Genomic DNA, 26,605 nt, shown 5'->3' with positions numbered 1-26,605 from the left:
GAATAACACTTTTTTTTTTTTTTTTTGGTCTTTTTAGGGCCTCACCTAAGGCATATGGAAATTCCCAGGCTAGGGGTCAAACTGGAACTGCAACTGCGAGCCTATGCCACAGCCACAGCGGCTTGGGATCTGAGCCACATCTGTGACCTACACCACAGCTCACTGCAATGCCAGATCCTTAACCCAATGAGCAAGGCCAGGGATCGCACCTGCGTCCTCATGGATCCTAGTCAGATTCGTTTCGGCTGAGCCACAGCAGGAACTCCCTGAATAACATTTTCTCCCATTCATTCACTTCATTTCTCAAGTTCCAAGTGGGAACGTCCCTTCCTCAGAGAGGCTCCCTGACCTTGGCCCCTGACTGCCCCACTCTGTGGGTCTTCTAGATTTTCTCAGCCTCTGCTGATCTTCTGAGCTGTGGTGACTTTCTTGGCCTCCTGAGTATCTCTTGGCCTCCTAACACTCCAGCTGTCTCAGCCTTCCTCAGGGAAGACGAGGGATGGGAAGACACCAGCAGGTAAGTCTCGCTCCCCCACCCCTTCTCCTGAACAAGCTCTCCAAGTCAGTTTCCCCAGATGACCCATTGTCTGAGCCATTGGCTGCGTTTCCTGGCGAGGCTAGTGCCAGCTTGGTGAACGCCACCTGCATCTGCTTTCCTTTGTTCCTTGCCTCTCCTCCCCTTTTCCTTGTCTCTTGCTGCCCTAGACCCCGCCTCCCAAAAAAAGCCTTTGCAAGTGAGCTTTACTGCAGGCTCTGCTGTTTTGGAAAGCCAGCTTAAGTGACCCCTCCTTCCTACCTACCCTCGACCCTCCTTTTTCTCTCTCTCATACCCTAGACTTTTTTCTCACAGCTTTTCTTGCACAACTGGTAATCATATATAATAGATACGTTTGAGGATTGTCTGTTTACCAACACGCTCTCTCCATGCTCTGTAAGTTCCACGAGGCAAAGCTGCTGCCGTGTTTTTGACCACTGTGTTTTCTGCACGTCGCATATGCCCAGCAGGTAAATGAATGCACATCTGGGCTTGAGTCCTTGCTTTTGTCTGTGTGGCCTTGGAAGGTTACTAAAGGCCTCTAAGCTTCATTCCCCTTCCTTTTTGGGAAAATGAGACTGGGTACCTATTTCAGAGGTTCTGAGACCTAAATGCGGTAATAAATCCAGATACGCACTAACCGATAATAATCGCGGATGTTGTTATACTAGGCCTGCAGCCCGCCGTCTTTTTCTGTAAAGGGCCAAAGAGTAAATACGTTAGGTTTTCCAGGACAAAGAATCTCTGTCACAAAGACTCAACTCTGCCACTGCGGTGTGAAAACTGCCACAGACAATATCGAAACAAGCGGCCTTGGCTGTGCACCAACAAAACCACATTTCCAGGGAGTTCCCATCGTGGCTCAGTGGCAACGAACCTAACTAGTATCCATGAGGATGCGGGTTCAATCTCAGGCCCCACTTGGGGGATTAAGGATCTGGCATTGCTGTGGCTGTGGCTGTGGTGTAGGCCAGCAGCTACAACTCTGATTTGACGCCATAACTTCCATATGCTGCAGGTGCGGCCCTAAAAAGACCAACCAACAAAACAAACAAAGAGCCCCAAACAACCTCCCCCCCCACCATATTTATAAAAACAGGTGATGAGCCAAACTGGCTCTGGGGTTGTAGTTTGACCACCTCTACACTATACAGTCTGAATCCAAAAGTGTGTAGTTAGCCAGCCAATTAACAGATTGCAAGTACTTTTGAACTTTCTAGGCAAAGCTTATCCCTTCATTTCTTCCCAGTGTTAAAGACATGCAGTATTTTCCTGACAGTGTACTTTCAGGAAATCTGTGGTCTCAGAGCTTGCATTTGTTTATAATATTTCTCTAACAAGTGTCAGTGGTGAGATCCCGCCCCCATATTTTCCCTCTAAGTCCGTTTTCCCTGGTACTGACGTACCTTCTCTCCTTACCTCCAGAGAGCATCTCTGGGGGGAATTTGTCATTTACTTGTCTTCCAAGTAGAACCTTAGTTATAAGGTAAGTCTATTTAGAGTAAGTGGTTTCCTAGAAAAGATCTTAAAAAGATGGTCTAGTTTTTGTTGTTTTTGTTTTAAATCTGGTCAAGTCTTGGGAAGAGAGTAGACTGTATATATATGTGTGTGTGTTTGTGTATGTGTGCGTGTATTATATATACATATATACATATACATATATATATAAAATGGGGTCAAGAGAACATGACTTTAGAGAGAATATTAGTAATTTTTTAAGACTTATTAAGTGTCTGGTATGTGGGCGGGGGGCCAGGACACCAGGAACCAGAGCTACATGGGATGTGGTTCCCCATAGAAAAACTGAGGCACTGTTAACAGAAGAAGGGGGAAGGGAGGCCAGAGACTGTAAACTGCAGCTGGTGTGGGCTGCCCTATTTTGCTCCTGAGAGCATCATCTTGGCTCTATTGTGCCGATGAGAGAAGATACTGTGAACAACGCTTTGTCCATTACCTGGTACAAAATAGAGCTGGAAGGAATGGATGCTACAGGCTTTCATGTTTCTTTATTATAATTATGTATAAAACATGACACTCATCCATCTGAGTGGATCACAGGCTTGCTAGACTCTGATGCTCATCACCTTTGGATATCATGGAGGACCTGTGCTCTGCACACCTTCCTGTTCTGCCAGCCTTCGAGTTTTGGCAGTGACTCTCCTCATGGTTGCAACATGGCTGCCTTAGCTTCAAGCATCATGTCTTTTTTTTTTTTTTTTTCTTTCAATGGCCACATCTGCAGCATACAGAAGTTCCCAGGCCAGGGATCGAATATGAGCTGCAGCTTTGACCTATGCCACAGCTGTGGCAATGCTGGATCCTTAACCCACTGCACTGGGGTAGGGTTTGAATCCGAGCCTCTGAAGTGACCCGAAACCCTGCAGTCAAATTCTTAAACCACCATGCCATAGCAGGACCTCTGAGCACCATGTCCTCTTAAACATCTCAGATGAGAAGAGAGCAGGTGGCAAAAGGGCTCTTTGTATTAGCGAGGGGGAATCTTTCAAAGAAGGCCTCTTGCAAACTTCTTTATGCACCATTGACCAGAAGTGCATCATATATCCAGCCCCAAACCAATCTCTGGCAAAGTGGGTTCAGTAACGATGACTGGCTGAGAAGAATCACAATTCATCCAAGGAACAAGGAGAGGCACATGGCCGTGGGTATCTTCGGGCATCTCTCCTTCCTTCTCATGGCTAGAGAACATGTACGTTTTTATAGTTCCTAATCTAATGGCTGACTGAAAACAGACTCAGTATATATTTGTTGAGGAGTGAATAAAATAACAGATGACTAAATTATGACTAGATGGTCCTGTCTCGTTTATACTTCCAGTTTCCTCATTTCTCTGAGTCTGGCGTAGGTAGTCCTAATACTGTCCTTCCTGTCTGAAGATGAGTCTTCCTAAGTTTGGTAAAAAGGAAAGAAGTGAATACGACCTATCACACTGTCCATTTCCAGCCTTGGGTGTGGGTTGATCAATGTGGGCAAAGAGAAGCCAGGGTGGGTGAGGCTGACGGTGCTCTGATGGCCTGCATGCACAGGCGCGACCAAGACCTTTCTCAGCAAAGTGGGAAATCAAGATAATTTGTTCCTTTCATCTTCTCTCTGGGCAGTTTCCTACGGCTTTCTCAGCTCTTCTGTTAGAATGTCAACAAAATAACAGAGATCTGCAGAATATATTGCAGAGAAATGGTTTGAAATCACCCAAGCACCCTGGAAGCCTTCGTTATCAAGCATTTAATGAGATAATTATAAACCTCTTTCACTTAGCTCATAGCTCAAAATGTCTAAACACCCTTCCTAGGTATCACTTTGTTCATCCAGTTTGAAAGAAGCACTAGAAAATACCTTTTTAAGTAGGTGATTATCCCAGATGATGCATGATTTCCGTGTTGTTTACCTCCACTGTTGAGCCAAAACGGGGACTTTTATGCTCCATTCTGGAGTATCTTGGGAAGGAGGTAGACTGACAGAGTGATTGTCTCATCTGGGTTGAATCCGATCTCTATCACGCATTAGCTGTGACACACTGGGTAAGTTGCTTAATATCTCCAAGCCTCAATTTTCTCATTTGCCAAATGGGGCGATAATTGAGGGTGGTTCTGGCACAGTGCGTACAACAAAGTAAGGGTGCAATAAATCCTCTCCGTCACTGCTTTGCCGGCAGGTCATGGTCTTCCTTCTGCCGTGGAAATGAGCGACTTTGACAAAGACAGCTGCAGTTGTCATATTTGAAAAGTAGATTATGCCATTCGGGACATTCCAACGTCAGTCCAATGATGATGAGGCCAAGAATATGTTTGTATTCTTGGCATGGTACCGGGCACTGAAATTATCGAGAACTTGATGGGGCCTTTCAAGTGGCTGAGCATGACTCTGACCAGTCAGCTAAGGGTGGCTAAAAAAAAAAAAAAACGCCCATGGAAATGACGTCTATTTGATTTGTGAAAATGAAATTCTTTACGTTGAATTGACTAATCATGTCACTCAAAATGGTCACGTCAGGTCGCCTGAGCTGATTCTGTCCTGCAGTTGGGTGTGAGAGCTGGAGTTATGTAAGGTGACAGCACAGAGGACGCAGAAAGTCGGGGGCTGGGCGATGGTGGTGGTAACCATGCTGTCTAGTAACCGCTGTCACTTCAGCAAGCCACCTCACCATTCTAGAACCCCTGAGCTCGTACGTGAGAATTTAGTACCCACTCCTATAATTTATCTGCAGAGTAAAGATAAAGTGATTTTTACTGAGGTCATTATTATTTCGGGTACTCACTATCATCTGAGAGGAGAGTTCCTTCAGATGCCAGAAATTTCTTGGGTTAAGGACTATGAGAACACGTGTCACTCTGTGATCCGTTCTTTCCAACATTCTTGATAAAATCAAACCAAAGGTAAAAGGAGATATTAAAAAAAATATATCCGGGAGTTCCTGCTGTGGCACAATGGGATCAGCAGCATCTCTGGAGCACCAGCCTGCAGGTTCGATTCCCCATCTGGCACAGTGGGTTAACGGATTCAGCGTTGCCACAACTGTGGTATAGGTTGCAAATGCTGATTGGATCTGATCCCTGGTCTGGGAACTCCATGTGCCACAGGGCAGCCAAAAAAGAAAAAAAAAAAAAATCTCTGACTTAATCACCTGGAAGTCCAAATGGACTCATGTGGAAGTTGGGGTTTTGAGAAGCACACACTAGACAGGATGAAATGCCCAAGAGATTTTTTTAGGAAACACCTGTGAAGGAAGAGAAGGAGGAAGTAGGAGACAGGAGTGTATTCGGACCCTAATGCAGGTCTCATATCTGTGAAAGGAGAGGCAGAAGGAGGATTCGGGTCTCAAAGGAGTCTCAAACTGGAGCGCATTTCTAAAATCTAGTATTTGGCTTACCAAGTGGGAACCAGAACTGCCCGTAGAGCAGTTCTCTGTCCTGCAAAAATGGCCTGGGCGAGTCCCCTTGACATCCTTAGTCATTGGCAGGGAGCAGCCTGTGGGAGGTGTGGCCTTGGTGTGAATGCATTAGTGGACCCAGTAGCTAGGGCATTTGGTCCACTATGCTTCCCATCACAGAAGACCTGAGTGGGTACATTTTCATGGCCATCCATCAAATTGTCAGAGGGTTTCTCCCTCTTTATTAAAATATAGTTGATTTACAGTGTTGTGTCCTTTTCTGCTGCACAGCACAGTGACCCAGTCATACATATATATTTGGGGTTGGTAGATGCCAACTATTATATTTAGAATGGATAAGCAATGAGGTCTTGCTGGATAGCATGGGAAACTCTATCCAATCTCAGAGGGTTTCTCTTTGAAACACAGAACTCAAGGAGTTTGAAAAACAAAGCGAAACATTTGTGATAGTGTAGGTTTTGCACCCCAAGTCAACGTTCCTCTCTGTCCCTTGACTTTCACTTCCCCCTCTGTTTCAGCCAAACCAATCATGTTGAAAGCCCCACCCAGGTTTGTAGAGTTCCTCATTTGACAATTTAAAAAAAAAATCCTGTGTGTGAATAAGCTGCATGGACTTCCTTTGTTTTTCCTTCTCAATGAATGATGATTTACTCTGTTGGGTTTCACAGGTTTTCTGCCTCTTTACACATCCCTCCCCCCTTTAGAGGGGAAAGGTCACTGAGGTCGGTTTGCCTCTCTGCCATCAAGTCTGACCAGCATGGACCCAGCTATCCAAAAGGGTTTGGAGAAAAAGCAGATCACTGAAAAAGATGTCTGATAGAAGGAGGTAATTCACAGATGAATGAGAGGGAGGCACGGGAAGCGTCTGCAAGGTTTGCTGAACACACAGCATTCTTGAGATATGTCATCCATGGGCTTCTGCTTGCGTGTCCACTGAGGAATGGCACTAGGCTTTGGAATCCTAGAGTCACAGAAAATGATTGTCTATTAGATGTTTGAGTGGTAGTTGCATCCTTTCAACAGAAAATAGGCTGTTTTTCCCCATAGAAAAATAAGCTGTGTTGATGGGGCTCATGGCAGAGACTAGCCAGATGCTCCCCAAACCTCCTCCACTTCCTTCTCAGCATACCACTGGGTGAAATGGCCTGCCTTCTTTATAGGTAAGTGTGATGGCGTACCGAGTGACAGCCAGGAGCCAATGGGCATAAATGGCGAATGTCACTTTCAGACCCGCTGTCCTTGCCAGGAAATTCTCATGTTCTCTCCCATCCTTTGCCTGTTGGTTGGAGGCAGAGGATCCAGCAGAAATTCCAAGGTCCTAGAAAGTGGCAGAGCCAATGACTAAAGGAGACAGCGCCTCTGACGGCAAAGAGAAGAAGACACAGAGTGAGAAATAAGTACTTACTGAGTAAAGCTACTGAATATTTGAGTAAGTCAAAGCCATTGCCCTAGCTAGATAAAACAGAGAATGTGTGGGATACTTCTGATGAAGAATCATGCCCAGGGGAGAGAGAGCCTGGGTCAGTGAGCTCAATCTGACAAACACTGTTTGAATGGCATCTTACTGTGCTAGGTCTTGGGACTGGAAGGATGAGTGAGTCATGTTTGCTGCCCTCAAGGGCTCAGTGCTGTAGATACAGACTTAAGGTACAACTTGACAAGGCAACAGCTATATGTGGAAGGTACAGAGGAAACGGGGAGGCAGAAAAATTAACTTCCCCTGGGAATGGGGTGTGAAAGTGGCTTCTCGGAGGTGGCACCCTGCCTGGGCTTTGGAGGATACAAGAGATTAATTAGGTGGGTAAGAACCCAAGCAGCTGTGCTGGGAGCATTTCTGGGAGAAAGGAAAAGAGGGGAGCAGAGATGAAACTGAGACAAATCCACCATCCCTTATCTGCATCCTTGAAATCTAATATTCTCTTAAATGCAAACTTTCGTGACTCATTTTGAACTCCTTGGTGTCAGGGCCTTTGCCTTGGGGGGGGGGGGGGCGGGGGGTGACGTATAATGGAAAGACCATAGGTTTTGCTTTATGATCAGACACAAATTAGCTGTGTGACCCTGGGCAAATTGTACCCCCGCTCCAAGTCCAGGCTTCCCTTTTTACCTAATGGAGCCAGTAAGAGTATCTGCCACACAGGAATATAAACGACAGGATAATAGTGATCACAAACTTTTCAACATGGTGCCTGGCACATTGTAGGTGCTTCATAAATGTTGCATGAATGAGTGAAGGAGCATGAGGGATGAAGACACAGAAATCTTTGCTCTTTCCCTGCCCTCATGTGATGTCCCTACCCCTATCTAGTTGCAAAGGATCCAGGTGAGAACAGGTAGATGGATAAAACTTTGGAACCTAGTGGAAGACAAGCCAATTCTGAGCACTTACTGTGTGCAGCTGCTGGGTTAAGCACGGTAAGATAAGTTGAGATGAGTGAGGCATATTCCTGGTCCTTGAAGTAGTGGCATTTCAACATGGCATTTGACATTTGAAGATGTGTATGGATGGAGATATGAGGGGAGGAACAGCATGGTCAAAAGGCACGGTCCTAGGATGAGGATAGATGTTTGAGCAATGTCGAGGAATTTAGGGTGTGGGGGGAAAAAGATATAGCTGGAAAGTTGCTAGGGGTTCAAAACCCTGAGGATTCTGAATGCCAAGCTGAGGAACTTGGCCTTGATTCTGTAGATGATGCTGAGGTCAATAAAGACTCTTGCAATGACAAGTGAAATGACCCAGCTAGGAATAGTAAAGATGGACTGAGAAGAATACCCAGAAATGGCAAATAGCCCCAAAGCAGGCCGTTCCTCTCAGTGGGTTGGGTCAAACACCTTTGTCAATAAAAGAGGGTGATAACACACTTAGTTTAATTTTCAGTCCGTGCCAGGAAACTCTAACAGTGGAACGACTGGGAACTAGCATTGCTCTCTTCTCTTTGGGGAGGAACCTAGGAGGCCAAGGTTTTAGTCCCTCTAGTAACTGACCTTACTTCAGTAAGAGAGAGAAGAGTCACATTTACCTATTAAGTCGCATTTGTTCAATTAACACATTTTTTTTTTTTTTGAGCTCCTATCACAAGTCATTACTGGGCCAATGGCAGCGGTGTAAGAACAAAGGCACTTTATCTGAACTCAAAGACTTTCACATCCTATGGGAAGAAGAACACAGTGATTGCAGGGGGTGAGCCAACAAGAATGAAACCAACAGTGATAGCGAAATTTGGCAAGAGAAAAAAAATAGTAGAGGCTGGTGGTATGGAGAGACTTCCCAGAGGCCATGGGACTTCATCAAACTCATTCAGTGGGTTTGGAAGGATGTCTTTGAGGAGAAACACAGCATACTGGGAAGGCAGCATTATACAGAGTAGGAGAAAAGAACTTCTGGAGTCTGACAGCCTGGGTGCTGTAGATTCCGAGTCTACTTCCTAGCTGTGTAACAGTTAACTAGAGAAATTATTCTCTGGGCCCCAGTCTCATCACCTGTAAAATGAGATAACAGGAGAACTCACGTTTAGGGCCATTGGAAGCATAGAGTGGGGGTCAGCAAATCTTTTCTGTAGAGGATCCGAGAGTAAATGCACTAACTTTGGCAGGTCCCATGGTCTCTGTTGCAGACCCTGAACTCGGCTATTGAGGTGTGTTACGCCCTACATATTTACCTCCCTCCATCCCTCATTATGTTGAAACCCTAAACCCCAAATGTGATGACATTTGGAGGTGGGGCCTCCAGGAGGTAATTAGGTTTAGATGACATCATGAGGGTGGGGCCCACATCATGGAATTAGTGTCCCTATAAGAAAACAAAGAATAGATCTCCCTCTGCTCTTCACCATGTGGAGACCCAGGGAGAAGATAGCTGTATATGAACCAGGAAGAGGTTTCTCCCCAGACACTGAATCTGCCAGCACCTTGACCTTCCTGGCTTCCAGAACTGTGAGAAATACATTTCTGTTGTTTAAGTCACCTGTCTATGGTATTTTTGTTACAGCAAAATTTTTACCTGATCTAAGACAATGTGGAACATACCGTAGACCACAGGTGTAGGAATTGTTGTCTATGTGTTCATACAATTTTATTTACCAACATCAACATTAGATTTCATGTCATTTTCACATGTCACAAAATATCATTATTATTTTGATTTTTCCCCCCATCATTTAATACATAAATATCATTCTTTGTTCTTGGCTATGCAAAGACAAGGGGCATGCTGGACGTGATGATTTGGTCTATGAAATACACTTGCTGGCCTCCGAGATAGAGCAGAGAGCAATGCATTCCAAAGGTGAGCTGTTATTATTGTTTACCCCCATTTATCAGACGGGGACATGGGTTTGAGAGAATTCACAACAGACCCGGAACACGAATGCCTGCCATGTGGATCTTCATCAAGTATTTTGCCCAGTCAAGAGGGAAGAAAAATACAATTCAAGGTACCGACTCTTGAGTTCCTTCTTCACCTCGGATTTCTCTCCACTTATCAGCTCTCTTTACATATTATTTTTAGAACTCTCAAAATGGCAGCCACAAGAAAGCAGAATATCCAAAACAGAAGAAAAAAGGAACTAAGATGAAGGGAAACATCTTCTTCAGTGAAGCCTAGTTATTTACTTTGGGTTTGGCCATTAACCCCAGAGCAGAAAAGAATCGAAATTTACCCTGAGACATGTTAGTGTGAAGAGTTAAGCCATTAAAAAATGTTTTGAAATTTTAAACTACTTTTTTGAATTGAAAGAGCTGTGGATGCTCCTCTCCTTCAGCTCAGCCAGCCTCTGTTGCTCCCATTGTTTCCTGGGGAACAATGGATGTTTCACATAAAAATAGGTGTAAATCACTGTGCAAATAAAAGGAATAAATTTGATGTGCCTGGAAACAGTGCTTAATTTGAAGCTGCCTTCTTCTCTTAGCCTGGGGAAACACGTATCTTACATATGTGTGTTGCCTTGGTTTTATTGAAGGCTTCCATGTACAGTAAGCTCATCGGTTTTTTGCAGGTTTTTTTAATTGCAAAAAAGGTGTTTGCATGTTCTACTAATTTACCGTTTGTCCTTGTTTCATTCTAGGGTGAATCAAAATAAATTGTATAGACAATGAATCGCAATGAACTTTCCCTTAGCTGGTCACCCTGCCCCTTTCTCTCTTTATTCAAGCCACATTCAGGGTCATCTTTCAGAAACACACATGCTTAACATCCTTGGCTAGGGCTCTCCTTAATGGCCAAGGGATCAAGTTCCAGTCCCTTCACTTGGCAGGTGAATGTCCCTACCACTTGAAGATTTTTCCACCTGTCCAGTTATAGCTCTTCTCCCACTGTGGACTCTGCATTCAAGTCATTCCACAGTTTACAGGAGTGTCAATGCTTTCTTGCATTTGTATGCTTTTTCACACTGCTTCCTTGGAATTGAATGCTTTCTATGCAAGGATCAGCCTATCTTGGGTGCAAAACCAGAGTGAACCAAGGATGCAATGTGCGAAAATTCTGTAGTCATCAATTCTTTCAGTTTCCCTCACTTCTTTCACATTCTAGATTCATCTATTCTTTTGAAGAGTGAGAAATCCAAGAGTGGGAGGACCAGTTACAGTCTCAGATGTGCCGGGCATCCTCTGCATACTGGGTGCTGGGAATATTGCAATGAATCATTCTGCAGTGAGTCGGCAGCTAGCAGGGAAGATAAGGCCAGCCCATGCATTCCTGGAACACCAGGCAGGAAGCTATAAGAGGAATATGCATAAATAGAGGGTTCCATATAAAGCTCAGAGAGGAAGGGAAAGCTATATTCAGCTGGAGCAATCAGAAAAGACACTTGGGAGCATTTGGTCTGTGATTTGGACCTTGAAAATGACAAAGATTTGAATAAATGAAGACAGTTGGGGAAGTGGAAGAGCACTGGTACTGGAGTTCATTCTGTGTGAAGACAAGAGGCGGATGAGAACTGGGCTTCCAGAGAGAACAAAGAGCCCCAGCTTAGCAAGAGCAAGGAGGAGCTAAAGAAGAAAAAGGAGGAAAGATAGATCAGGACCAGGTAATGGAGAAAGCGGAGGTGTTAGCTGGAAACTCACCTACAGATCACCAGACAACAGGCCAGCTCCTCTCTGGTTTAAGCTGACAAAAGATGTCTGACCCCGGGGATATCCCAGGACTTAATCAGATGCTGCTTGTTGGCTTTCAGACAACAGTGTGGTGGTGCCAATGCTTTGGACTTGTGCTAGAGTACTTTCGTTCATTTTGGACTTCTACTGAGTTTATTAGAAAAATGCACCCTGAAATGTGATTTAAGAACCATTGCTGATAAGACCCTAATATTGAACACAAAAAGCCAGAAGAAATACCAAGTTTATTCTGTGTCCAAGTGTACTCACCTTCTTGCAGAGAAGTCATAGAGCTTTGCTAACATCATCTTTTGCGGCATCAGTGCTCCCAGATGGCTTCTCAAAGGAGGGAATTACAGATGTATGGTCAGTAAGAGAAAACTCTGCATGAGAATGAAGATAATCAAAGAATTACTTCTATTTGGACATTTTCTATGTAAGACAGTACTATATTGGCTAGAGAAAGACCTTGACTCCTGGGCTGATTGGACTCTATTTAGATCCCAAATCCCACTACCTGTCAATTCTTCGCTCAAGGGCTACTTCTTATTTCTTATCAACAAACATTTTCTGGGCCCCGACTAGGTATGGAGAACTGTGTTTTGTGCTAAAGTAGGAGAGCGTGTGAAATGAAATTAAAAGAGTTTTGCTTCCTGAGGTCCTTGCAGTCTGCTGGGGTAGACACGTATGCACAGAACTTTCCCCAGCAATATACTAAGGGATCAGCTGGCTATGAGCACAGGGTGTCGTGGGAGGCTGGAGGAGGAACAGCTCCTTAGTCTGGACTCAAGAATCTGAGAAAGGGGCGTTCCCGTCATGGTGCAGCAGAAATGAATCTGACTGGGAACCATGAAGTTGTGGGTTCGATCCCTGGCCTTGCTCAGGATCCCTGGCCTTGCACAGGATCTGGCATTGCTGTGAGCTGTGGTGTAGGTCACAGATGCGGCTTGGATCTGGCGTTGCTGTGGCTGTGGTGTGCCGGCAACTGTAACTCCAATTAGACTCCTAGCCTAGGAACTTCCATATGCCTTGGGTGCGACCCTAAAAAGACAAAAAAAAAAAAAAAAGAATCTGGGAAAGGCCAGGGAGGGTTTACTGAAGAAACTGACACATCGGTAAAATTAGAATCTTCTCTGTAAACTGCCTATCCTTGAAGTTAGAGCACCCATCAAACTTCATTTTCATCCTTTGCTTAATTGTCTGAGCTACCATAAACTACAAAAAACTTAGGAGTTCCTGTTGTGGCTTAGTGGGTTAAGAACCTGACTAGTATCCATGAGGATGAGGGTTCAATCCCCAGCCTCCCTCAGTGAGTTAAGGATCCAGCTTTGCCCTGAGCTGTGGTTTAGGTCGAAGATACAGCTTGGATCCAGAGTTGCTGTGGCTGTGATGCAGGGAGGCAGCTGCAGCTCAGATTCGACCCTTAACCTGGGAACTTCCATATGTCACAGGTGTGGCCCTAGAAAGAAAAGAGGAAAAAACCTTAAGACTGTTACTATTTTATGCATAATGTGTCCCCAACACATAACAGTATCTGACACCTGATAGGTTCCTATAAATATAGGTTGCGTGTTAAGGAAGAAAATGAGAGCACATGAGTTTTCACCCTCTCCCTCTAAGTGCTAAGGGGAATTCTGTTTTAATATTTAACGCATTCCTCACTCAGAGCCAGGTCTAGAAGGAAATGACAAAAGAAAGAAAGGCATGTGAGAATGTGGACCAAAAGGAATTTGGACATCAGCTGATTCTATGCCTCATTTCTACAGATAGAAAATGAAATTCAGAGAAGTTATACTGTAACTATTAGTGCAAGGTTATCCAGGTAACTAGTAGCAGAGCAAGTCTAAACACCAGGTATCCTGATTTGCCATCCTCAGTTCTTTCCTGTGAATCACACTCCCCCCCCGCCCCTTTCGATCAGTTACAGATACATAGGGAGGGAAAAGCAAAGGATTCTGAAAAGGCTCATTTCTCGTACCGGTGTCTAGAATACTCTGAATTCTAAACGAAGCTCATGCTGCAAGTAAGACTTTGTTTAACAGAACATTTTATGTGATAGGATTATGTTCTACAAAACCCCCACATTTTAAAGGATTCTTTCTTCCGTGATAAGTAATTGCTTCTGGCAGGAGCATCTTCTACTTTATGGAAAAGACCCCTTTTCCTGCTTTCATCTGATAGCTCAGTAAGGCCCCAGAGGGAAATGTTGGGAACAAATGCTTGTTCAAGCTGTAATAGTCCCTTGAAAAGTGAAGCTTGAAATCCTTTAGGGATCCCTGTGTTCTTCCAAAATTGATTTTGACTCTGTAGAACTGCTTCCTAACTAACTTCCATGCCAGAATATATTGTGACCAGTGGTTGGATCATTGAGAGAATATTAAAAAAAAATACAGTTTCATATCCAAGGCAGAAAAACAAATGGTGCTTATGCTATGACCTGGGGATTATCCTTAAAAATCATTTTCTAATGTGTTAATAGGAAGAAATTTTGAGAGTAAAAGATTCTTTGGAAGGTGTGTGGTACTGTCCTAATAGAAAAGATTAAGTAACCAAAAAAAAAAAAAAAAGCAAAATAAGAAAACGTCATTATTTTAACAAAATTAAAAATCCATGAGTTCTAAGATTTCTTAGGCACTCACCATATGCTGGGTATTGCTGGAAGCCTTTATGGAATTAATCTATCTAATCTTCCTGACAACCCCATGAGGAGGGTACAATTAATATCCTCATTTTAAAAAGAGTGAAATGAGGAACAGAAAATTCATACAACCTGCTGGAGATTATACTCTAGGAAGTGGTGGCGGTCACGTTCAAACATAAGGAGTCTGGCTCCAGAGATCATGCTTTTTAATTTTTTAAGTTAAAAATGCAAATACCAAACTAACATATGTTTAATGGGCATACCTCTTGATCCTAAATTCCACTTAACATAAATTGATGGATACACATACAAATATTTATGTACAAGGACATTCCGCAAACCATTACGTCCAAAAAAAAAAAAAGCCAAAAACTAATACTGAAAAATTAGGGATAGATTAAGTGCTCAATGCAAAAATGGAGAAAAGAAAGCAAAGCACAAAGAAGAACATAAAATCATTCATAATTTTTATACTCTGAAATAAGCAGGAGGAAATTGGTGAGCTTATCTTTCCAGCTTTTTTCTGTATTTTATTTCTGGTATAAAATTGGCATCATGGATAGATTGCTTTATGATTTGACTCTTCTGTAGAAATTAAATTATTTAAGCAATTTGTTATTCTTCTGCCACTTATTTTAATGGCTACACAGTATTCTACTATTTGTATATATCATGATTTACTTAAACATTACCTTTGTGGGTCTGTGATCTTATGACTGTTATTCTATGATGCCTCAATGTATGGTAACCTATCAATCATTGAAAGCAGTCCAAGCACTCGAACTTGAAGTTCAAGACCTTCCATGATTTGCCCTAACTATTCTCACTTAATATCTCTGTTTTGATTCACTAACCCTGAATTACAGCCTAATAGAATCATTTGTTTTAGAAGTGTATCTGGACATCCCTTGTAGCACTGGTGCATTTCCTCTTATTGCATAAATGTATCTATTTAATGATCTTGCTATATTTTTCTAGATTGAAAACTTCTTGCAAGCAGAATTTCTACCTGCATCAACTTCCTAACCCCACATGGCAGAATTGTGTCTTACACTTAGTAGATGATCAATAAGTATTTATGTAATAAATGAAGACAATACATATTATTTTTAAGCATGTAAGACAGCAAATAATTCAAATATCTACTGATGAGGGCTAGTTGAATAAACTATACATGTTGATTCTAAAGAAATTTGAACCATAATTAAAGGGGAAGACATAACAAAAGAGAAAATAACTGCAAAGTATGTTATCAGAAAAGAAGCAGATATATAATTAAATTCATAAAACCGGATTCCTCCCTACCTCCTCCATTCTTCCGCTCCCTACTCCTCCACTTAGTCCAACAGCTTTGAATGGTTTGTTGCTCAAAAGCCTACTCTTCTCAGTCCCCTTCTTCTCTGAAAGCATCTGTAACTCTTTGTATCAATGTAGACATCAGAGTAACCAGAGCACAGATGAGGCTCAAGGAATGGTTGTTGAATGAACACTAAGTGAAGAGATATGGACGAACTAAAAGACCTATGGTCCTGTTTTTGATATTGGCATTATTATTCTCCCATTTTACCAGGTTTTCTTAAATTGTTCTCCCTGATTCCACAGTAATTGACATGCACACACACACACAAAGTGCAGAGATTATAATAGAAGAAAATATATTTAGCCTTATTAGTAATGCACAGGCTCAGCAAAATGTCAAGTTTTTCTAATTGTGCTGGAATGAAATCAATTTAGTGTAGTGATACAACCTCATGCTAATTAGAAGCCCAAACTGGCATCTTCAATGAACAAAACTGTGAAACATTAAAATCACTTTAAAATAGTGTTTTTAAAGATGGATACACAAACTTTAAAAAATGTAAATCCTCTTGGTTTAAAAATAATTAGTATAAAAAATTTAAATGCCTAAAAATTTTGGCATTCAATTTTAATATCTGTAAAATGGAGATTGACCTCCTAGGTAAATACCAGATATTTAAATCTTGGGTATAGACTAAAATTACCATGGCTCTTATTTTTGTCCATTGTTATATCATCAGAAGGCCAAGGTCCTATCTCTGTCTCTTCCCAATTCCTAAATCGGGGGCTGGTCTGTGTTAGTCACTAAACAAATTCTTGTCGGCTAGATAACTGGACAAGCTTTGAACACTTTCTGAAAAGGATAAAAGAAATTATATCCAAGGATATAAGTGAACCATTTAGGGGATAATGATGAGTTAGACCACATTGACTTTTACAAAAGAGAATTGTGAGGTCCCTTGAAAACAGACAATTGGCAAGTGAATAACTGCTTTGCTATTGGAAAGGGAATTAGGTAGGAGTTCAATGAACCGAGCATCTCTTTGGGCATGGTCATAGAGTGTGGGAACAAATAGGTAGCAATTTTTAGAAAGGAGAAAAAGAAACACAGACAATTATTGCCTACTGAATACATCTGTCCAGGGTTACTCCCCATAAGTCTCTTTCTTTAGTGCATGAATGAAGAAAGAAAAAGAACATGACCCATGATGACTGAAGCAAGGACTCAAATGATAGACTTTGTAGTGTCACAATGATGATGAGGATAAGGATGATGAGGATAAGGATGAGGAGGATGTTGCTTACCAATATTTTTTGATCATCTGCTATGCATAAGACAACTTACATAATGAAATAGGATATAACGGAAGGAGAGAGGATGATAGATTAAGGGGATTAAGTAAGATTATAAATCAAGGACCTTAATCTAGTAGGAATCAACCAATCTTAAGTCTTCTCTTCACCTGCTAGGGTGAAACAGACCTGTATTTGAATACAATCGTACCAATTACTAACCATGTGACTCTTGGAAAGTTGCTTAACCTCTCTGAGCTCAGATTTATTACCTATAAAAAGGGAAAAATTACACTTAGTTCACAACACTATTGTGAGGAGTTAATGAAATATTCTACCTAGAAGCAATTTGCTACCTACTAGGCAAATATGTGACTTTAAAGATTGCCTATTCATTTTACTCAGCAGTTAGATAAAGTGTATATAAAAACCATGAATAGTAAGCAGTGGATAATTGTGTAGGAGCGAGAAAGAGAGCCATGTGGTAAAAGATGAGTGATTGAGATGAGACAAGAAAAGTAATGGAGGCCTTATTACCTCAGGTCTATGGACCATTGTCTTCAAAACCCTTTGACTTATTCGAGTGAAATGGAGAGCCAGTGTAACATTTTGAGCAGGGCATAAGAGGAACAAAATAATGTATGTCTTAAGACGATCACTTTAGCTGCTGTGCTTAGAATAGACTATAGGGGGTTAAGGAAGGAGGGGAAATTTAGGAGGTTATTGTGGTAATGCAGGTGAAAGACAATGGTGGTTGGGACCAGAGTGGTAGAGATGGGTTGGCGAGAAGTGGCTGAATTTTAGTACTTTCTGATGATAGAGCCAAGAGTATTTCCTGACAAGCTGAAAGGAGGGTAGGAGAGATAGCATAGATGACTCCTATTCCTAGGTGTTAGCCTTAGTGACTGGAAAGATAAGATGGTCAGCTACTGAGACAGGGAAGCTGCAAATCGTCTAAAGTTGGGTAGGGAAAATCAGGAATTTGGTTTAGGACATGTTGAGTTTGAGAGGTTGATTTGGTATCCAAGTGGGCATATGAACTTAAGTGTTGAGTATACTAGTCTGGGGTTTGGGAGATGGGTGTGAGCTTGAGACATACTTTGGGCATGTATATAGGTAGGTGGTATTTAAAGAGATGCAATGCAGCATACGACTGCTCTTCTCCTGAGTTTGATTTCATCTTGTTTTAGCCTAGATCTAAGAAGTGGAGTTTCTCCCTTCCTTCCTCTTCCCTCTATTCCTTCTATCTCGTTGCTCTACAGCAATAGCTCCATGATACTGTGTAGAATACAACCATCCACTCACATCTCAGGTCGCTTGTACTTTGCTGTTTATTTTTCTGCCTCTACTCAGTTTTCCCAGTGCAATGACTGCCGTAGCTTGTTGGAACTTTGCTCCAAGCCACAGAAGAAGACAATGAAGCTGAATAATGCAGGAAGTAAACTCATAACCTTAGAATTTTGGGAAAATAGGGCACCAACCACTGAGAAACCAGAGATGGAGGATTTTTGTGTGAACATCAGCAGAGTATATATCAACATCTCTTCCTTCAACAAAATCCCATCGTAAGTGCAAATTTATTTACTCTGAATATTCTTGGGGCAAATCCTTTTTTGAGATAAAGGAGAACCAGGAGAATTGCCTTTTGCCTTCAAGTAGTGTATACTCTAGTGGGGAAAGTAAGTGCTTACTCATGGAGAAACCATACCATATATTCAGGAGAAAAGAACTAGAAAATGGATGGATGGAGGGGTTGCTGAGAAATTAATTGCTTCTTTGTGATGATTACATTTCAGATTAAATGTCATGTCATCTGCAAAGTCTTCATTAAGTCCTAATATGAATCGTCAAGAGATCCATGACTTTCCAGAGAGTACTCTGATTATTTTATGATTGCAAAAATAATGTACCTTCTTTGTAAAAAAATCATAAAAATAAACAAGTGCACCAACAAAGCATAGAAAATCTCATGACTGGAGCTGACCATGAGATTATCCTTTGGATATTTTTTCTATGTGTTTACTTATTTTACAAAAATGACATTTCACTGTACTCCTTTGTAGCCTCTTATTCTCCCTTGACAATACAATTGAAGAGTGTTCCATGTCATAATTATTTGCCTACAACATCCTATGAATATCTGCCTATTATCAATGTCATGGCTGTGTCATGATGGTGACAGTGGGATTGGGGATTGTTTCATGTATTTCTCCTCACCATCCAGGACAACAATCAGGAACACGATGTTACAATCACAGAACATGAGAGAGCTCAAAGCTCCCTCAGGCATTATCAAGCTAATTTCTTATTTTGCAGATGGGAACGTTGAGGCTCAATGTGTTGAATGGATTGGAAGGTCAGATAGTCAGAAAGCTGCAGAGGCAGAATCAAAACCAAGCACCTGGACTCCAACCATAATGTTCTTCCAGTACAATGTCTGGAATCAGAGTCAATCCAACATCTGTTAAATAGACATGCCATAAAGGAAGAGGGCACAATTGGGCAGGAGTCTGGGGAGAACAGGGCTCTTGTGGTTCTTTTGGAACTTTCAGTTTTACTTCAAACCCTGAGACCCCAGAGGTTCATAGAGGGGTGAAGTTGCAGCATGAGGTCTGGGGAGGAGATAGCTTTAGGAAAGGAAATGTGTGAGCTCAGGTTTGCAAAACCCACAGTTGTACAAAAGCTCAGCTCTAGCCAACACCCTGAGGGATGCAATGAAACCTAGGAGGGTGTATAGGTGCCCAGAGCCTCAATTCTGGTTTCATGCACTCTAATTGCTTAGCACTGAGCTCTCTGAAACCTGATAACATTTCAACTTTCCTCATGGTCAGGGATGATTTTTAAGCTTTGAATTTGACAGCCCAGAATGTTCCTAACTTCCTGGAGTTTTTCTCCAAGCCTCCCTGCTGTGGAGGTTGGAGAGTGATGTTTGGAAATCTTCAGACCACTCTCAACAGTGAGTAAAGAGCAAGGGATGCTGGGAGTTCCAGCCCACTGTTGAAATGTCACCGGGCTGCCCACTCCTCTCCATGTTTCCACTGGTGTGACTTACCTGAAATGTACATGGGCCATGCTGCCCCTTGCCTGAAAGCTTCCATGGCCTCAGGGTAAAGTCCACAGCCCTCTGTGTGGCATGAAAAACCTCTACAGCCTGACCTTTGCCTAACTCAACTTCATCACTGACATTTTGTCTTCAGCAACGCCAAACTTCCTATGAGCTCCTGCACAGAACCAGCCTATGTTTTTCATCCAGTTCCTACTCTGGAATGTCCTTCCTCTTCTTTTATCCATGGTTGATCTCACTTAGCTGGATTGGAACCCCTTCTCTCTCCTTTAATAACCCTAAAATTCCATAGTCTGTGATAATGTCTGAAATATTCTAGGCAATTTTCAGCCAAATGGTTGAACTTTATCCTAAATCTTATATGTCCATCTAGGAGCAATGTTATTTCACCCAGTGGCACATTCCAAATCACTGGACACCTGCTAAACATGCAACATCAATGAAGAGGGAGCATCAATTTACCAGACTTAGACTCTGAAAAGGACCCCATTGCTTATTTTTCCCAGCTGCAAATTATCTGGATGGCATAGACAGTTTTCTCTAGTACCTCACTTGGAATATTTACTTAAATATTGGCAGTGATAAAATGGTGGGTAAGAAATTGCACATTCATCAAAAGTAGGCAGCCTGATAGAAATGCATAAACACGGTACTCATCTCAAAATTAAATTACCATATGTACATGGTTTGGCTTGTCATTTATGTACTTGTATATTTATATACCCATCATCCTTAATCACCTACAAGAATGAATGAGTGCATTTAAGAACAAATGTTTGCAACATAAGCTAATGGTTAATTGAATATTTCTTCTTGGAAGAGAGAGCTGAAAGACAGCACCAGAAAAGACAAAAGCTTTTTACAAAGAACAGCAAGACTTACTAATACCATACAGTTTGATTTTAGCTCAACCTAAAGGAAATTCCTGCTGAGATGACTCAAAATGATTATTTTTAAAGGGTGCCATAACGAGCACAGAGAGATAGCTTAGCTTATCAGAAAGTACACTGAATTTAACACCGGGAATCTTGAGGCCAGCTCCTTACATAGCCTTTTCTGGGTGTGTGATCATAAGAAATTCATGTAACTTCTTCAAGTCTATTTCTTCAAATTTAATCTGGAAATAATGCTGCAACCTTGCTATAAGATTAGAAAAACACAAAATACACGAACTTACATTGAGGTGCTAATTAAATCTCATTTGTATGAATATGTTATTTTTCTACCCCCATTAGTATCTTATAAAAATCAGGGTCACAGAGTCCAGAAATACCACTGCTACTAATACTGTTACAACTGGTGTTGACTATTACAATACAATAACAATAAGAACAACAACTGCTACTACTAGCTGATATTTATTGAGAGTTCATCATGTGCCTGCATTGTTTTAGCATTTTACATGAATTAACCATTTTTGTCTCTTAAAATTCCTCCAAAGTGGCTACTATTATTTTTTCCATTTTATGAATAAGGAATTGGAGACACAGAGAAGTTAAGTAACTTGCCTGAGATCATAGAGTTAGTGATGGCAAGACTGGGATTTGAACCCAAGCTTGAACTCCAGAGTCCAAGCATTAAGAATTATACTTCCTTCTCTATCTAATAATAATAGGATAATGTGAGAAAAAGAACATGTATATGTGTATGTGTGTGTGTGTGTGTGGGACTGGGTCACTTTGCTGTACAGTAAAAATTGATAGAACGCTGTAAACCAACTATAAGAACAAAAATAAATTAAAAAAGAATAGTAGTAAAATTCACGTACAATTGGATAATTCTTTGTTCTTTCATAGAAATAATCTTATTTTATCCCTCCAGGAGTCCTTTGAAATAGAGGTTATTTTCTGTTACAGGTACAAAACCTGGGTCAAAAAGATTAAGGGATTAGTTTAAAGGCACTCTAGAACAGTAAAATCAGAGGGTTGTCCCAGGATGGTGGGGGAATAATAACTCCAGTTTCTGGCTCTATTCTGCTTTTACAGGCTCTTCCCCCATTGAAGACCGTGATTGAGTCCTGGAGGATTTTCAGTTGTTTTGAGAGTGGTCTCTATCATTCTTTGGGACGCTGTCTGTGACACATGAGACTAACTGTTTCTACAAGCATAAAGTGGTTCTGCAGCTCTTAGAATGAGTTACAATGCATTTCCAGCCCAGATATCGTTGGAATTTAATGGAGTTACCGGGAGAGGATGACTCCAGGTGAACCGAACCTCTGATGTCAAGGTCACCTCCTACTTGGATGCTGAGTTCACCACTTGGCCACACTTCCGCTGAGGGAAGCACAGGTTCAACCTTAAAGAGACCCTCCACTATGTCATTGCTTTCTGCAAATTTTAAGCATGTATTCTATTTCCTGGTGCCTGCAGTTTCTCTCTCTCTCTCTCTCTTTTTTTTTTTTTGCTGCACCCATAGCACATGGGAGTTCCCATGCCAGAGAACTGCCACAGTTCAAAGTTCTGCCACAGTAGTAATCCAAGCCATAGCAGTGACAGCACTGGATCCTTAACCCACTGAGCTGCCAGGGAACTCCTTGTCTGTAGTTTTGAATGTTCCATAATCTGGCCTTGATTCACCTGCCTAAACCGTCTAGCCTGTTGTCTCTCAGTTATGTCATCTTTTTCTGCACTGTCATAGCACCCTGCACTTCAGATGTTCCTTTAACACTCTCTCTTGATCTCTCTCTTACTTTTTTTTTTTTTGCATTTTAGGGCTGTATTTGCAGCAATGTGGAAGTTCCCAGGCTAGGGGTTGAATTGGAGCTGCAGCTGCTGGCCTACATAATAGCCACAGCAACACTGGATCTGAGCTGAGTCTGCCTCCTACAGCACAGCTCACGGCAACACCAGATCCTTAACCCACTGAGTGAGGCCAGGGATCAAACCCTTATCCTCATGGATATTAGTTGGGTTTGTTCCTGCTGAGCCACAATGGGAACTCCCAGAACTCTCTCTCTTTTAACCCTTGGCTTGGTTAATGCAGTCTCAGCTTATATGTGACCTTCCTCGACTCCATTAACCACTCCTCTGCTCTTCCATCTCAGGCAATCTCTTTAAAAAAGATTCTGTACTCATTTTAGCCTTTGTTACACTGTCTTGAGATTGCCTTAATTATCTGTCTCCTAATCGATGCAAGATCTCCTTGAGGCAGTGGTTTCTGCATCTCTCGTAACACCCGCACATAGTAGTTGCTCAATATATAGCTGTTGATTAAATGCTTACCTCTGAAGTCACCAAATATTTTGAAAGATTGATATCCTTGCCTTCTATACTGTGAGTTTTCTGAAGGCAATCATTCTGTCTTATTCAACACTGCAACTGCAGTGGTTGGCATGGAAGAGACACTCGGTAAATGAGGAAGTGACCAGAATTTCAAATCCTCTAATCTTGCCCTTTGCCCTCACCCCAGCCTGCCTTGCCTCCTCTGAAATGCATTTCTCCCCATAATTGCTCCATCCTCCATATTCTCTTTATTTGTAACGCCTTTATTTGTGGTCCAAGTTACAAAATTTAGCACATGCTTATATTATTTGCTCTCACTTTGCCTATGTTTTATATGTTTTTATCCCTCCTCTGATAATGAAAATAAGTGTAAGCATACACAGGATAAATTTTTTTCTGTATTACTATAGCTTTGACTCACCTTTTTCATAGTTCAAAAATTACATATTCATCAGCGATGAACACCCATATTTAATAAGCTCTTATAATGTGCTACTTGTGTTTTTCATACAGGTCATATCAATCTGCACGATGAATGTAAGTAGGCACTCCCTAAGCACTGAGTCTTAGTAAGGCAATGTCTTACTCAGAGGGTGAATGACAGAAGCAGGACTTAAATAGAGAGCACGCGATGTCAACCATTTCTCCCTCTTTATCGTTGATAATTTAGAAGAGGAACAATAAAAATAATACTAAGAACAGCCATAATTCCCATATACTACTAGAGGTAACTACTGCTAACATTTTGGTCCATGGTTTTTCTGTCCCTTTATGTCATAGGCAGCCTCTAGCATGCTTCCCAATGACCCCTGTCTCAGGCTATTCACACCCTTGTGTAATTTCCTTCCCTTGAGTGAGGTTTGGGTTTAGTAATTCACTTCTAATGAATAGAATAAAGCAGAAGCAATTGAACCCAGGTTCTGAGATTAGGTTATAAAAAGATTGCGGCTTTCATCTTGGGTCTCTCTCTCTGTGTGTCTTTCTCTCTCTGAGATCCTTCACTGGAGGAGAAGCAAACTGCTATATCTTGAGCATATCAGTGATTAAGTAACTGGTGACTCAGACCAATCAGCAAAGACCTGAGACTGGCCAATAGCCAGATAGGTGAGTTTGGAAGCAATTCCCCCCTGGTTGAGCATATGGGGAGGCTACCTTGCTCAACACTCTGATTCTGGCTTTGTGAGAGAGAGAGCCAGAGGCAGCCAGCTAAGCTGTACCTGGATTCCTGACCCAGTGTCTGTGGGATAAATAAATGTTTACTGTTTTAAGGTATTAGTTTTGGGGGTATTTGATATATATTGCAATAGGTAAACACTACACAATCCTACATATATTTACATAAATATGTTTAATCATCTGTTTTACTATTTATCACAGATCAAAATTTAATGTATTGAGGGAAACAAATTCATAAATCTTGCTAACAGTCTTAAAAATTCTTTTTAAATTTTTTTATTAAATTTTTTTTTACTATAGTTGATTTACAATGTTCTGTCAATTCAGAACAATTCAATTCTTTACAGCAAAGTGACCCAGTTATACATATATACATACATTTTTTTTCTCACATTAGCCTCCATCATGTTCCGTCACAAGTGATTGGATGCAGTTCCCTGTGCTATATAGCAGGACCTCATTCCTTATCCACTCCAAATGCAATAGTTTGCCTCTATTAACCCCTAGCCACATACAGAAAGTACACAAAGCATCCATGTGTACCTGAAAGAACCATAAACACACACTCTGGTTTCCATTTCAGTATATTTTATTTTTAAATGAAATAAATCTGCAAAGTATATGTAAAATCAGTAACCACATCATCTTCAAAAAGAAGATACAAGGAAAGCTAAAGAGAGACATCATTTCAGGGTGGTTTATGACTCAGCGTCTCTGAATTTTTCTTTTATAAAATCTTTCTTATGCCCCTTTCTCCAGCCATCTAAAGAGGGAATGCTTAACTTTGTCATCAGGAGGAAGTCTAGGAGCTGTGCCATCATGGAGCGAATATAATATATGGGACAGAGTGGGACAAAACTGATGAAGGGATGAATGGACTTGGAATTAAGAACATCGATTTGAGCTCCCTCTTGGCTGATCCAAAGTGTGTGTGACATCATCACTTAATATATATGAGCTTTAACTTCCTCATCTTTCAAATGGGAACATGCTTGTAAAATGGTGAGGTTTAAAACAAATGACAATGTTTAGATAAAGCCCACTTACAGAGCACGTGGCACATAGCAAGCCCTCAACACATCAATTACACTGTGTAATAAGTCTGATTCCAGAACACCATCCAGTAATGATTTATTACTATATAAACAAGTCAATATATATTTTAAAATATCCTTTCTTATTAAATGATAAATGCTCTTAATAAAATAATTTTTAGGAACTCTTTTTTTTTTCAAATATGTAGAAGAAATCAGCAATCACTTCAAAATTCGACCAGGAAGAAATAACCAACATTAACTCTGGAGGACATAATTCCAGATATCTCTGGGCATAGATGGATACTTTGGAAGGTTGGAAAGTTATTTAGGTAGCTAACTAATTACAGATCATCTTGGACATGCTTTTTAAGATAACGCATTACATAATTTCACTTGAATGTAACCAAAGGAAAAAAACTGAAGTGAAACTGAAGGAATTGCTGACTTTTTGATTATGTTTTCACTCCACTGCCAGTGGCAGTATTTCTTCAAGCATCTCTCTAAGTCAGGTTAAGTAAAAACTTGATGAAATCTAATAAGTTATTTTTACTTTTTTTTCTTTTAATTTACATCTTTTCATTTTCCAGGCAATACTAATTAAAAATAACTGCCTACTATAAAAGATGAAGGATTTTTTTTTTAAAGAAATCTCCATGCTATTTTCTACAGAGGCTGCACCAAGTTACATTCCAACCAACAGGGTACAAGAGTTCCCTTTTCTCCACATCCTCACCAACATTTGTTATTTGTGTTCTTTTTGATGATGGCCCTTCTGGCAGGTGTAAGGTGATATCTTATTGTGGTTTTGATTTTCATTGCCCTGATAATTAGTGATGCTGAACATCTTTTCTTGTGCTTGTTGGCCATCTGCATGTCCTCTTTGGAAAAATGTCTATTCAGCTCTTCTGCCCATATTTTAAAGTGGATTGTTTATTTTTTTGATATTTAGTTGTATGAGCTGTTTATGTATTTTGGATATTAACCCCTTATTGGTCATATAATTTGCAAATATTTTCTCCCATTAAAAATAGAACTACCATATGATCCAGAAATTCTACTCCTGAGTGTATATCCAAAAAATCCCCAAAATGCAAATCCAAAAATATACATGCACTCTGATTTTTATAGCAGCACTATTTACAACTGCCAAGATATAGAAACAACCTAAATGTCCATCACAGATGAAGGGATAAAGAAGATGTGGTATGTATATAGACAATAGAATATGATTCAGCCATAAAAAAGAATGAAATTTTGCTTTGGCCACAGCAGAGGTGGACTTGGAGGGCATTATGCTAAGTGAAAAAAGTCAGAGAAATACAACTACTGTATGATATCATTTT

The sequence above is a fragment of the Phacochoerus africanus genome, chromosome 6, assembly GCF_016906955.1.
Source record: "Phacochoerus africanus isolate WHEZ1 chromosome 6, ROS_Pafr_v1, whole genome shotgun sequence".
NCBI lineage: Eukaryota > Metazoa > Chordata > Mammalia > Artiodactyla > Suidae > Phacochoerus > Phacochoerus africanus.
Note: the sequence above shows the minus strand (reverse complement) of the source record.